Here is a 14,542-nt window from a genome sequence, read left to right on the forward strand (position 1 = left end):
TCATCGGGCTATGCACCGCCGTGTTCGTGGTAACTTTTCGTAATTAAAGTTGATCTTATGCTTATAATAAAACATAAAACAATGTGAGTACTTTACAAACACATTTTAGCTACTTTAAAATACACTTGCGTAATTCATATAGGGCGAGAGCTGTTGCAGCCAGTTGTAAAGCATCCGGAAAACAAAGGTCCCGTAACGCGAGCGTCACTCGTGAGAGCTCACAAGTTGCTGTTATCTGTTGAGGGCCCTGTGTACAGGGAAAGATTGTCTTGTCAAGAGCTCAGTGCGACGCGCCCCGCGGATCCGGGCGGACGCTACGACGTAGCACATCACCCGTACCTCGTAGCACTCGTAGCACGCGTAGCGGTCGCGAAAAGTTTTGAGGCTACATGCTTTTCACCTATGAGATGAATAATTACGATATTTGAATCCTGATTAGGTTCGATAAAGTTTTAACTGACAAGATAATTAAGTGCATGCATTGGAAATGCTTATTATGTGGACTTTTTGAGTGAAAAATTTGTAAGTAGTTTTTTTAAAGTTTATTTGTATATCAACTTTCTATTATTTTAAGTTTCTATAATTTGTTTATTATTTTCTTTCTGTCGTATTTAATTAAGTATAATTAATATAAATTTTATATACACCCTGATAATTTGGTAAGGTTTATGAGTATGAAATTACAATGCTTATCCAGATAGTCTGTTTAATATACATAAATAAATTTTTTTTCCATAATATACTCGTAGTAACAAAATTTCAAAAATAGTGACCTAGTATTTGATATGCTTGTACTCTCAATATGTATTCTCAAAACATTATCCTATTCGGCCATTTTATTTCTATCCATAATGATCATTTGGTAAGTCTTGGCCATAGTTTTTCATTTTTTTAGGATTTTGAAAACAGTAAACGATAGTGGATGAAATAAAATGAAAAAAAGTATTTCATTAATTTATTTTCCTACTTTTGCTTTCTTTTTACTTGAGTTCTGCATAAAGTAACCGCACTTAGCCAACAAGGCCTAAGCCCTTCTCAATACTTCTCATTCTTCTCGAGCCGTTCTCGATAGTGAGCCAGCAATGGTTTGAGATAAATGTCATTCTTAGGATAGTAAGATTGTTGCGGTGAACTCCCAGGATCTTCCTTCATACAACTCGACTAAGAAGACAACTTCAATCACCATATTGAACGTTCTCTCTGAAACACGGTAGAACCGTAAAGAATAAATTCACAAACCTCCAAAGTCACAAATCCTACTGATTAACGTTGCTTACCCAGCGCAATTCATTTGTAATATTATATTATGTTATTTATTGCAACTTGGTCTCAGTCCTAAAACAACATGCCCTGTTTCAGTAGTTTTTTGAGTATTGAGTTAGATTTTGGCTCGCGTAAAGCCCATTTCCCTTTTTTTTTCAAACAAAATAAATACGTATCGTCGCACGGACACAATCCGAACTACAAAGAAAATTACTCCAATGACAGCTTCGCCGGGACATCCCAATTTTCTTTTGGGATGCTTTGTTTTCAGCTAATACCTACGTCTTTTGTCTATATAACTTTATGTTACCAGTTCGTCGAAGATAAAAGGAAAATAATTAGTCTTAATGGCGAGGAAGTTCTTTGTGCTTTTGGAGACGGCTTAGTAGATCAATAGTGGTGTTTTTAAGAGGTTTTGATTTTGCCGCCCATTCTCCTTATTTATTACTAAGCTCATTGCCCAGGGGCATTCCGAACCAGTAGTAGATTCACTAGATTATTATCAATAGCATTTTTGTTCAATTTTCTATTTCTATTATTTAATTCAAATAAATTTTTATTAATGTTATACCTACTTAGATGCAATACATAAAACCTTTATGTTATGTTACGAAAAAAAAATACACGTGTACATTACATAAGCATAATTTTTTTAATTACCAAAAAGATTATAAATTAAATTAAAACGAAGTTAAGTTGATATGTAAAATACGTTGAGCTTAATATAAACCTGATTAGTTTATCAAGATTTTTTGCTTTCTAAAAGTCTAAATAAAAAACACTTCTATGATTAAACCTGCGTTAAGATTGATACATGATCACTATGATAACTAATAATAATAATAAACATTTTTTTCGGAATATTTCATCCATATGTAACTAAGCATATAAATATCACTTGCTTTTACGGTTTTAGGAAACATCGTCAGGAAACCTGTATGCCTGAGAGTTCTTCATTATGTTCTCAAAGGTGCGTGAAGTCTGCCAACCCGCAATGGGCCAGCTTGGTGGTCTTTTTTTTAAATAAAAATAACAAGCAAACGAGCAAGCGGGTCACCTGATGTTAAGTGATTACCAACACTCATGAACATTGCAGTACTAGAGAAACCGCCAATGTGTTGCCAGCCTTTCAGGAATTTGCCCCTTGAATTTGGTCTATGGCCAAACCCTTCTTATTCTGAGAGGAGACCCGAGTTCAGTTATAGTGAACCGGGGTGGGATTGCTGATGATTGATGCCATGATAATTACTTTTTAATTTTTTAATTTTAAGCTAAAAAAAAAACAATAAAATATTACAATACCTACTCAGATACATAGATACAGTTGAAGTGGTTTTCACATCAATGGTTGAAACAATTAAACGTTTGCTAACGGTTCGTAAATTTTTTATACGAAAGTAAACATTTTATAACCCTCTAACGGACCTTTGAAAGTAAAATCAACATGAAATCAATATGCGCGTAAAAATATGCGAATTCCTGTTGGTTTTAACTGAACCTAGATTGAATAATTCAATTGGGATGAAATTGAAAATCAGTTGAGAATTTCGGACGGTATCGATTTCCATTGAGCTCTACTTTGAATTTAATGGAAATTACAATGGAATGGAATTTTAATTAAATAATAATATTATATTTAGCACTAGGTGTTTCCTACTACTTACAACGATTTAGGTATTTTTTAAAACCCATAGAAACTTATCAATTCCCGGAATAAGAAGCTATACCCTTCTCCAGGTAGCTTTGTGAATTTCATGCAAATCGGTCGAGTTTATATTCGTTGTATAACAGAAAATGAAATATACTTTTGGAAAAGGATATTTACCTAGTGGATGCATTATATAATATGCTCTTTAGTATAAATAAAAATATAAGCTCTATCTGTAAACAAGAGTTGGGCGATACAGGCAACATCATCACTTTCCATCAGATGTGATTATAGGTAAGAACACTCTCGATCAAGCCCCCTTTCAAACAAAAAAAAACTAAATTAAATCGGTTCATTAGATTAGGAGCTTGGATGCCACACACAGATACAACAGATACACACTCAAACTTATAACACCCCTCTTTTTGGGTCGAGGGTTAAAATCCGAATACGTTTCGCCACTAACTTCACAATAGTGACTGAAACTTTTAAGAGACAGCAATCTGTCGACGACGACAAATAAAAAAAAATCCTAGTAAAAGAAAAATAAGAACATCTTCTTTAAAATTTGTTCGAGAGAAACTCTTTAATTCTTATAACTTCACTCATTTCCTTTCATCCGGGATTAGTTACTTGTAATAAGATTTGACTTCGCAGCTCTGCTATCAAAGTTTCTGCAGAACGAAAACTCGTTAAGTAATTACTTGCTATTGGACTGTGAATATTTTTAGCACAGATTCAAAGATTTTCTGCTGAAAATCTAATGTGGTGCTTTTTTCGAGTTACTTAGGTACTTTTATGATTACAATAAATAAATCAATATGATAAGCATAATTTTTTTAATTTCAAATATTATGAGATTTAATTTTCTTACTTTTTGTGTTGCGTTTAAAAGATAAACGGGCAACACTCAGAGAATCGATTCCATTCGAGATTCGATTCGAACAGTCGATATCTGAGTCGCTGATCAAAATGTTATTTAATAATACATAGATATATAATTACTATTTACCTAATATGCCGGATATGGCGTTCCATACAAAAAGACGTTAGTTAGTTTTTGTGCTGATTAGGAATTAAAATTGACATCTTGTTGTGCTGGCAGATCTCTTATCACTTACATTTAGTTTTGAGTACGCTTACATAATCAAGTTGCTTCAAAAAGTCATGAATAGCATATCTAACATTGTAACAGAATGATTATAAAATATCTATGTAACAATTCCATTTATACGGTGTCAAAAAAATCTAAAATGTTATTAGGTACGGAAAATTGTCTGAAGTGTTATTGTTAAGTCGTACAAAATTAAAGCATCTTAGTATATTTTATACTATAAAGTTGATTAACAACAGCGTAGATGTCTTAACATCTTAGTCCCGTCACACCTAATCCTTCAACGTTTCCTCGATCTCATATACTAAGTGCACCCCCATTCCGCAGAGCAATCTAGTCATTAATGGCATCGCTGTTGTCTCAACTTATTATCGTTTAATTTATGACCACACATTCTCGCTCAAGGCCCCATAATGCTCTGTGGGGAAGCCCCAGTAATAAATAAATCCGCCAAAACTTCAAATGATGAACATCGCTGACTCATTACACCCGCGGCGCCCGCCATGTGCAGTCGTTAATTTCCCTCGTCACACAACATTAAAATGTTTATTGTTTCTATTAACTGGTTAACAAGTTATTTATTACTGGGTGTAAAATACGTTTATCTGCCTATCGCAGCTTATCAATGAATCCGGCACATTGTTATGCGCCTGGAAAGTTAATAGATTGATATTTTAGTGTAATACATAAATAAGTATGACTGTCGGTATGCTAAACTCAGAATTGACTGTAGAATCTTTCATCCGATAATAACCTCCATATTCATCAAGTACAGAAATAGCTGTTTTGTGTTTGAATGCCGATACACTAAAAGCTTTCACAGTTAAATCTCCTTAAATTAATTTTTAAATTAATTTTAGAGTTTCAGTGATTACGCAAATTTTTGCACAATAGAATGGGAATTTTAAATTCAAGCAGATGTCCCGCAGGGTCCCGCATTAAATGGAGACATGTTTGACATATTTCTATTCACTTTAACGTCCTTTGTTTTCAAATAAAAATGGACTCTAACCGCATAGTTTTAGGTTTTCTTTCAAAAACTATCGTAGTTCTATCTAAAATCACCTAGTCACGGAAAAACAAACCGTAAGGTCGGGCACCTAACATCTATTACCTGTCTGACATGACGAATCCATGCAGATAGAAACGTGAAAATAAAAGCTGAAGTAGTTTCTGCTGTATAGGGATTAAGGTTCACTTTGTTTTGTGCGGATAAGTAGAAGATTACCTAGACATGCAGACGACGATAAGCGCTGAGTCGTTATAGAGGTTGTCGTAGACCCTCAAAATATAAACATCATCCAGATGTTGCAGATAAGCGAAGAGAGCTTTTTGCCCTAATGGCAGATTACTTTAGTCGAATATGCTCCTATCTGTCCCCTGCGATCCTATAGACTACAGACTATAATAGATATAGAGTATTGAAAAGCCATTCCAGTTCACATTTCAATGATGATTACGTTATCAATGTATGTATTAAAATAAAAAACTTCATTGTCTCGAAATATTCACTGGTAGCTGATAGGCTTTAATTACTTTCATGTTGGTTTTATATGGTGCATGATCGAGTATTTACAAAACATGCTGCGAAAAATTTTAATTGCATGGTTATGCCTTTATTAATTTATCAATTTGATTTTTTTTATGAAAAATTGGTAAAATGTTTTGTTAATAACCTATGTAAAATATGTCGTAGCAAAGGCAAAACATCCACATTAAACATTTTTCTAATTTCAATAATATAGTCGATACTAATAATATTATAAATGCGAAAATACATATAAATGGGAAAGTATTGTTACCTTTTCATGCCTCATCCGTTTAGTCGATTTTAACATTTGCATCCAAGAAACATAATATATATATATGTAGCACAATTTCGAAAAAATAAACTCTTTTCTTTCTTTTAAAAGATTATTTTTGAAAGAAGTGCCAGAAAATCAAAAAGTTTCCACGAAATTTTTAGAAACCTAAATCCACACCGAAGAAATGGTATTAAGGTTATAAGTAGTTATGTTATGGTTATGGTATAGGTATGCGGGCATATTGCATTTTGTACAGAGTTTAGCTTGTGTGATAGGTACTTCTAATGTACTACTTTTATCCCGTACTTTTATCCCGTAAAAGTAAAAAATAAATAATATAATTATTATCATAACTTTTATTTCGAATTGCATAAAACATCTTTCAACAGAGTATGATTTGGGTAATTTTAAACCTTATCGGCAGGCCTTTAAGATTTCAGTCCGTCCATTTGCCATTGGGCTCCTGAGATTTGTTTATAAACACCCTGAATATCTAAACAACAGCGCCATAATAGCGAACAAGATAATGCTAATAGGTCTCGTCAAAGAGTACGCCGAGTCGCGCGAGTTTGCCTGCTAATTAGGTTTGGCCTAATGAATACAGGGCGGAGTTCATCCGTAGTTGTCTGGATAATTAACAGCTGAGATAGGAAATATTAATATTTATAAGCGCCGAGGTCGGGGAAATTTTCGTTATACGTTTTAACAAGCCCGAAATGGCGATGAATTTTACACGTTGATCATAAATAAGCAATTGAATTGTATTTTAATTGTTATTTTCTGTTTGAATTTGCGGTGTTTACTTGTTGGTCCGAAGTTCAAGTTTATTTATGGAAATTGTACGCGTAGGGAAGTTCAGTTTTTTTTTATTATATTAAGTGATGCCCCGACTTCATCCGCGTGGGTTTTAGAAAACTTCGCAAGAACGCTGTTTTTCCGAGCCTGTTCGTGGGATGCAAGTTACCTCTGTATAAAATAGCTAATACCCATAATTCATCCAGCTTTATTAAAAACCTTGTGGGAACTTTTTGATTTTCCGGGACAAAAATTAGGATATTATCACCAGTTAGGTATACTTATGGGTCTGGTTATCTCTGTAAGTACGTTTCGTCAAAAAATGATGGGTGGGAAAAGCTAACAGGCAGATAGATAGATAGACAGACATTTATAGTATGGAGTAAGTACGGATTTTGGGCCAATTTTGGTGCATTATTATATTTGCTTCTTTTTTTAACTTGACAGAATTGTACCTATCTTCATGATCCAGTTCATGATCACGCTGTAATTTATGGATGTGACAGCATAAGGTGGATCACGCCACAATCATTTGGTGTATTTTTCTTAATAATCTATATCTTACTAGCTGATACCTGCGACTTCGTTCGCGTGGATGTAGGTTTTTTAAAATTCCCGTGGGAACTCTTTGATTTTCCGGGATAAAAAGTAGCCTATGTGCTAATCCAGGGTATAATCTATCTCCATTCTAAATTTCAGCCCAATCCGTCCAGTAGTTTTTGCGTGAAGGAGTAACAAACACACATACACACACACACACACACACACACACACACACACACAAACTTTCTCCTTTATAATATTAGTGTGAAGTGTGATAGTGTGATCTTTTATCTGCGGAGATATTAAATATTTAATGTTTTTTCAATTTTTTTTTATCAAACAATCGAAACAGAACAATGTTTGTTAAAGCAATAATAAAACGTGAAATAAGGCAACATAAATTTTATAAACAAAATCGCCCCTCAGAGAAACGAAATGTAAAACGGGTTCAAAATGTTCCACGGAAAAGATCCGGACAACAAAATCCGCAATTGTGACATCCCCAGAAGGTTGTCTCATAGCGTCTGTCTAAGCGCTATCACATTATTATAATGAAATTTTGTTGAACAATTTAAATTCAACGGGAGAATTTATTTGTTGTTTTTTACTTTCAATCATTTTTTGAATAGGATTGTGTATTAAAGTTATTATTTGGATATAATTTGGATATGTTGTCAATTTTTATGCATAAAATTTATAATATATGATGAAAGAGTTTTAAGCATGCTATATAATTTGTTTGGTTTTGAGAGACAAAATAAATAGTAGGTATTGGTTTGTCTGATATAGACTAAATTTTTATTACATTCAGTTGGACTCGAATTTTTAAAATCTAATAACAATATTCAGCCCTACAGAAATGCATTATACCTACCTATGTATTGATTACTTCTATCCAAGTCAAGTAACGCCTTTTTTAAGGGTTCCGTAGTAAACCACGGAAGCCTCATTGTTTCTTTTAGTCGATCTATGAATCACAACTGATGTGGGACACAAAAAACAATAGACTTTTCAACTAGCCTAGTATTGTAAGTCGCGTAATTTTCTAACGACATCTGGTGGATATACGTGTAAAATTGCGAAATGGGATGAGATTGTTTGTTCGCAAACAGCCAGTGTCCGCTTATTAGACGAGCTCCAAGTAATAAAAACATCTTATTATACCGAGCCCGACCCCTCAGGAAAACAGAAATTTAAATTCACACATAAAAACGATTTGAATCTTGTTGAAACAATAAAAATACGGTTTAACAACGCAAAGCTTAGGCATAATAAGATCGTCACTGATAATGGTGATCTTTATATGGAACAAACACCCCTATTAAAACTCCCCTTGATCGTGATATCGAGAATTGAGATATTAGTGTTTTAGACATTATATCTATTATGTATTGTAATAATATTATATTTCTTGCTTTTTAGCAGCGCTACTTTTTAAGACAATGACTTTTAACCAAAACATACAGTTCACATGGAAATAACAGCTTAATTTGCTATAATGCGCTAAACCAGACAAATCTGTATGGTGCAACATGCGGCATGCGATATGCAACGCCCGCCCTCCCACTGCTGAACATGCAGGAAAAGTCAACACTGATGACTGATGAGTCAGTTGAGTTGAGACTTTTCTTTTTCTATAGTAATATTACAAAGAGGTATTTGTAAGTTTGTTTGTAAGTAGCAAGTAATCTCTGGAACTGCTGAACCGATTTCAAAAATTCTTTCACCAGTAGTAAGCTACATTGTTCCTGTGTCATAGGCTAAATTTTATTTTCAAAAAAAAATAGATGTCTATGAAAATTGTAATAAGTTACCCGCGAGAAGCCGGGGCGGGTTGCTAGTATATAATAAAAATAAATGTATGTGTTCGTTCTTTGCTTTAGCATTCACGCATTGTTCATTCGATAGAGTTAAAAACTTTGTAAGTACAGTTGTTGTCAACACTTTCAAAGCTTTTGAAACTCTCCAACGCACTATACAAAAATAACATTTTAGCGGAAAACAATAAAAATTCTGTGCGTTCAAATTACCTAAAAAACTGGTGGCACTCTGTTATTTCCGTGTCCATCTTGTCATGCAATTTTAAACAGAATTGCATTTAGATTGCCAACTGCCTGTTACTATTTCCAGCATATACGTATCCCCTTTTAAGCTGTGTACTTTTTGGTACAATTTAATTGGAGCTTTATATGTAAATTGGTTAAAAATTGGAAAATGTTTTAAAATTTTCATTTTGATTTCTAGTAGGTACGCAAATTCATTTATTACTATGAAGCCAAAAATAAAAGTATAAATGGTAGCTTATTTAAAGCGGGGTTTACAAAAAGATAGTTGCCATAGGTAAGTTTTAGTAAAATGATATAATTATAATGCGCAGAAAAAAATAGTGCGTGTAACATTTACGCGCGGTTGAAGTAAAACTAAACGCATCCCGGATTCCATTTATGAAAATGAGTCAACAAAAGGGTTTTAGCATAACTAAAAAAATAAAACTTTTGTTCTACAACCACTTAGTAAATTAAAATATCTCATTTAAAAACAGCTGTTCTGTTTGGCGGCATTTCCGACGGATATGTCAAACGATACTCTCGTCCAAAAAAGATCTTAATAATTAATCTCAAGTCACATCTAAAGACGTTTTTATTCAAAAAGTATAGTAAAAATGGGGTAAGTAAATATAATATCACACAGGGTAAGTAGACCGCGATGGCACGGATGCCTTGAAGGCTAGTGGGGCAGTAAATACGTGCTGTCACTAAACCAACCAACCAACACGACAATCGGCATGACTTGCGTCTTTATTTTTCCGAGCAACATAAGAATTTCTGAGGACGATGTTGAGTCTTAGTTGTATAGGCTATCAGCTTTAAATGAATGTCTTCTTTGCAAAACAAAGCTCTACTTATGGTAGGTACAGCTCTAGGGTAGGTAGGCCTTGGCTTAGTCAAGCTTTATACATGGGATGAGGTGCTGAAGGCATTTTCTTTTTTCTTCTTCCTTCTTAATTTTTAATCTTATAAAATCACGTAAAACGCCACATGAATATAGTCGCTGTTTAATTTAAATTAGATTTTGGGCTATAAATTAATGAATGAATTAGAAATAAATTAATTAGAGAGTACCCACGGGATTTTCAAAAACCTCAATCGACGTGAACGAAGTCGCGCACTTTCACACCATAATGACTGAACAAAATTGACTGAAAGAAATGGAGATAACTTATAGATACCCTGAATTAATACACAAACTAGGTACTTTTTAGATTTTTAAAAACCTTGGTAGGTCTATCCTTGCGGACGAAGCCGTTGTGTGTGTGTGTGTATGTGTGTGTGTATGTTTGTTACTCCTTCACGCAAAAACTACTGAACGGATTTGGCTGAAATTTGGAATGGAGATAGATAATATCCTGGATTAGCACATAGGCTACTTTTTATCCCGGAAAATCAAAGAGTTCCCACGGGATTTCAAAAAACCTAAATCCACGCGGGCGAAGTTGCGGGCATCGGCCAGTTTAACATAAAGATCCGCGCCAATAGAGCAATAGATGATAAAATGCAAATCTCCCCGCCAAATGCTCCCGAGTGCTTGACAGTAAAGATCCGACGAATTACCGAGCACGTATAATTAAATGCGACATTAACATTGAGCTCGGCGTATTATAACTGCATTATCCGCTTAATATTCATGAGTGAGTAACTTGTCTCAAGTGAAACTGGTGACGAATTCTGGGACTTATCTTCAGCGACGAGCTCCTCCATGAATATGTAGCCACATGAGAATGTAGACTGAGATAAGCTATCTCTCTGTGCTTGTTCGAAATTGAAATTTCATGCTTTGTATAGTAATGCATTTTCTCTTTAGCTTTTGATGATAATTGATTTTTAACCCCCGACCCAAAAAGAGGGGTATTATAATTTTGACGTGTGTATCTGTGTATCTGTCTGTGGCTTGGTAGCTCCGAAATTAATGAACCGATTTTAATTTAGTTTTTTTTTTGTTTGAAAGGTGGCTTGATTGAGAGTGTTCTTAGCTGAATCCTAGAAAATCGGTTCAGCAGTTTGAAAGTTATCAGCTCTTTTCTAGTTACTGTAACCTTCACTTGTCGGGGGTGTTATAAATTTTTAATTTACACTTGTTATTATATAACTAGCGAATAGCGATACAGTAAAAAGCAGTGACAGCCTATGGTGGTTGAGACTTTCGAGGGGTTTAAATATCACTTGCTTTAACGGTGAAAGAATGCATCGTGAGGAACCTGCATTTCTAAGCGTTCTCCATAATATTTTCAAAGATATATTATGAAGCCCGCCAATTCGCAGTTGGCCAGCGCGCTGTAAAATATGGCCAAGCCCTTCTCATTCTGAGAGAAGACCCGTACTCAGTAGTGAGCCGGTAATGAGTCAATCATAATGATGATAACCAGCAGTTGCCCGCGTCTTTGTTCTCGTTGCAAATGTATTGCTTTTTCACCCATCAAATCTCACAACATACTAGAGCAAATTGTAGAGAAGGCTAATCAAAAATAGTCATGGCATCTTAAGAGTTATTTTTATTGGAGGTAATACAATAAGAATACCGGAGTTCAATACCAACACTATCTCCTCCGGTCATACTCCACAGGGGTTTCCGTTTCAGACTACACTGAACAGTAAAATGTTGATAATTCCGGGCCATTGTTAGGCCAACATTTCTAACAGCACAATGTCAAAATGGACAGAAATCTGTACACAAAAGCAATGCGTCAATACCAAAACACTGTAATTAAATTTATCGATCCGTAAATATAACTCGACCTTTGAACTATTTAAGTGCTTTATTGTAACTGGGTATTAGGTTTTAACACAGTCAAATTAATAGTTCAAAGTGTAACAAATTATTTGTTTATTTGATGATGCTAACGACTTCATCCGCGTGGATTTTGATTTTTAAAATCTCTCTTTGATTTTCCGAGTTAAAAAAAATCTGATGAATTGAGAACCTTCTCCTTTTTTGAAGTCGGTTAAAAAATAAGCCTATATCCACCTAAGGGATACAAGCTATCTCTATACCTACCACGTTAAAATCGGCTTAGCGAATGGGCCGCGAAAAGGTCGCTGATAGGCAAACAAACTTTTGCATTTACACTATTAAGGCGTACCTATGAATAACAATATAATATAACTATATTTACTCCATAACTCCATTGTCTTAAAGCTGGCAAAGATATCGGGATTAACCCCGTCCTAAGGTCCTGTGCTATCAGCTAAATAAAAATCAATATCACAATCGCTTGCGAGTTCCTTTACAATCCATTTGGTCTAAGAACGTATAGTGCTTTCGCCAAAGGATCTCCGGGTTTCTTATTTCAAGAACCTTTAGGGCCATACTTGAGAATCTGAGCGGTGCCTTTAGGGCCCCTCTTCCGCCCCTCACAGAATGCCCGAGATAAGAGAGACGTTTTGGCGCCATTCATGTTTATAGCAGGGCAAATGGCCCTAGAATACGGCGCACTTATTATAAACAAGTACCCACACTCAGACAATACATTTAAAAGGGCTTACTTACACATAGATTGAAAAACACCATTCGTATTCACATGGATGCATGAGTTTAAACTTCGCATGTAATATGAAAACTTGTGCTATAAAAACTTTGCTTCTTTGATATTGCAAGCTTCTCACTCTGCTGGAAACTTCAAAGCATTAAAACTAATGTTTACTTGTAGAACTAATTAACTTAATTCTCAATAAAATAAAATAAAAATCTTTTTCTGAGTTTCCAAAATCCTTCAAAACACCCGTATTCACTAATTCACTCGAGGTAACCTTCTAGGTAGCAATAGATCGTATGACATCGAATGAGCAATAAGCCAAATATCGGTTTTATTAAAATATACCTACCTTCATTAGACAAAATAATATTTTTGTATCATTTTTTGACAATTCAAATAATTAATTTTTAAAAATAACTTTACAAAAGTATGCGTTTTTTATATTCTCTATCTCTATTATAAAATTATATTTTTATTTCATTAAAGTTTTACTGGGAATTTGAATATTGGTAAAAATACGGGTATCTAAACTTTGTTAGGTTAATTTGATTCAGTAGCCTAAAATTAAATATCGATGAAACCTGATCACATCAGCTACAGCTCTTTTACGCGGTCAAAATATTATTCTAAATGAAATTTAGCGATATTTGTGTTAGTTAATTAAAAATAAACTTTAAACTAAGCATCTGATCTGAACCTGAGCGTTTCAGTTATTTATCAGACTGACTGGAGCTACAGGACAGACCTACTGGAATTTTAGAATTTTCACAAATACATATAAAGATTTTAGTGAAGTTACTAATGATATCACTGGACCGTTGACCTGCAAAAGGTGGCAGGGAGCGGGTGGATGAGGAAGGCAGAAGACCGTGTTTAGTGGCACGCTCCAGCCGTGGACGCATACAGGCTGATGGAATGGAAGAAATGGAAAATTAATGAAATTCATAACTATACTTCCTAACAATAATATTTGATAAAGTATACCTAGTTAGGTTCTATTGAGACTAAATCTACTAAATGATTAGTCCTTCCCAAGTTCTAAGACATTTTTTTTTTTTTTTTTTTTTTTTTTTTTTTTTATACACAGGAAATGCCTAACGCATACCCTTCCGTCAGGGGAAACGGAGGGGTTATGTGGGGCTTGCACCCACTAAAACCTGTGTTTGTTCCTCAACGGACTGGCGGTTGCGCGGGTATCACTAATGTAGTATTCACCGCACTCCCGCCAGGACTTGACCCGCCGCCAAGCGGACGGGTCCCTTCGCTAGGCTGGCTGCTACCAGCTCCGTCTCAGAAGCGCACCCGGAACACGGCGCGCTACCTCCTGACCTGGATTATGTATCGGCTGACGAACGCCCCTTACGCCCGTCAACCGCAGGTCGGCAACTCATGGAGGCCGGAGGTCATCATTCGCCCTTCGGCGCCCGCTGCGTCTCCTGCGAGAGGGATCCACAATCAAAATTTCCCTCTCACGTTCCGCCGCCTCTTTTGCAGACATCACCTCCTCGCAAAAGGAGGCAGCGGCACTCCACGCTGTTTCACTCCGAACCATCGCTTGCACGATGTTTGGGAGCGAGAGACCACCAACACCAACTGCCGCATCGAGTGTACGGCGCTGTTCTGCCCAAGCTTGGCACTCCTCCAGGGTGTGCTGCGCCGTGTCCTCAAGGCGGTCCTCACAGTGGTGGCAATCGGGCGATTGCTCCCGACCTATGCGATGCAGATACCTACCGAAACAACCATGTCCGGTAAGTATCTGCGTCAGCCGGAAGGTTAGGACGCCATGTTGGCGCCCCAGCCAATCCTCCATGACAGGCCTTACCGCCGCTATCGTGGCATGCCCT

At 35.6% G+C, this 14,542-nt stretch overlaps 1 protein-coding gene across 2 annotated transcripts in view; it reads left to right on the forward strand.

The window, feature by feature from the left end:
- Positions 1-295: 295 nt before the first annotated feature.
- The window catches only part of LOC123873271 (lachesin-like), an 81,328-nt gene continuing 67,081 nt past the window's right edge, over positions 296-14,542 (forward strand). Inside the window, exon 1 of one of the 2 annotated variants that reach the window (XM_045918061.1) lies at positions 296-522. The gene's annotated coding sequence lies outside the window, so the exon portion shown is untranslated. The remainder of the gene's footprint in view (positions 523-14,542) is intronic. The other variant, XM_045918069.1, reaches the window with a different exon arrangement.

The sequence above is a fragment of the Maniola jurtina genome, chromosome 2 (assembly GCF_905333055.1).
Source record: "Maniola jurtina chromosome 2, ilManJurt1.1, whole genome shotgun sequence".
NCBI classification, from domain to species: domain Eukaryota; kingdom Metazoa; phylum Arthropoda; class Insecta; order Lepidoptera; family Nymphalidae; genus Maniola; species Maniola jurtina.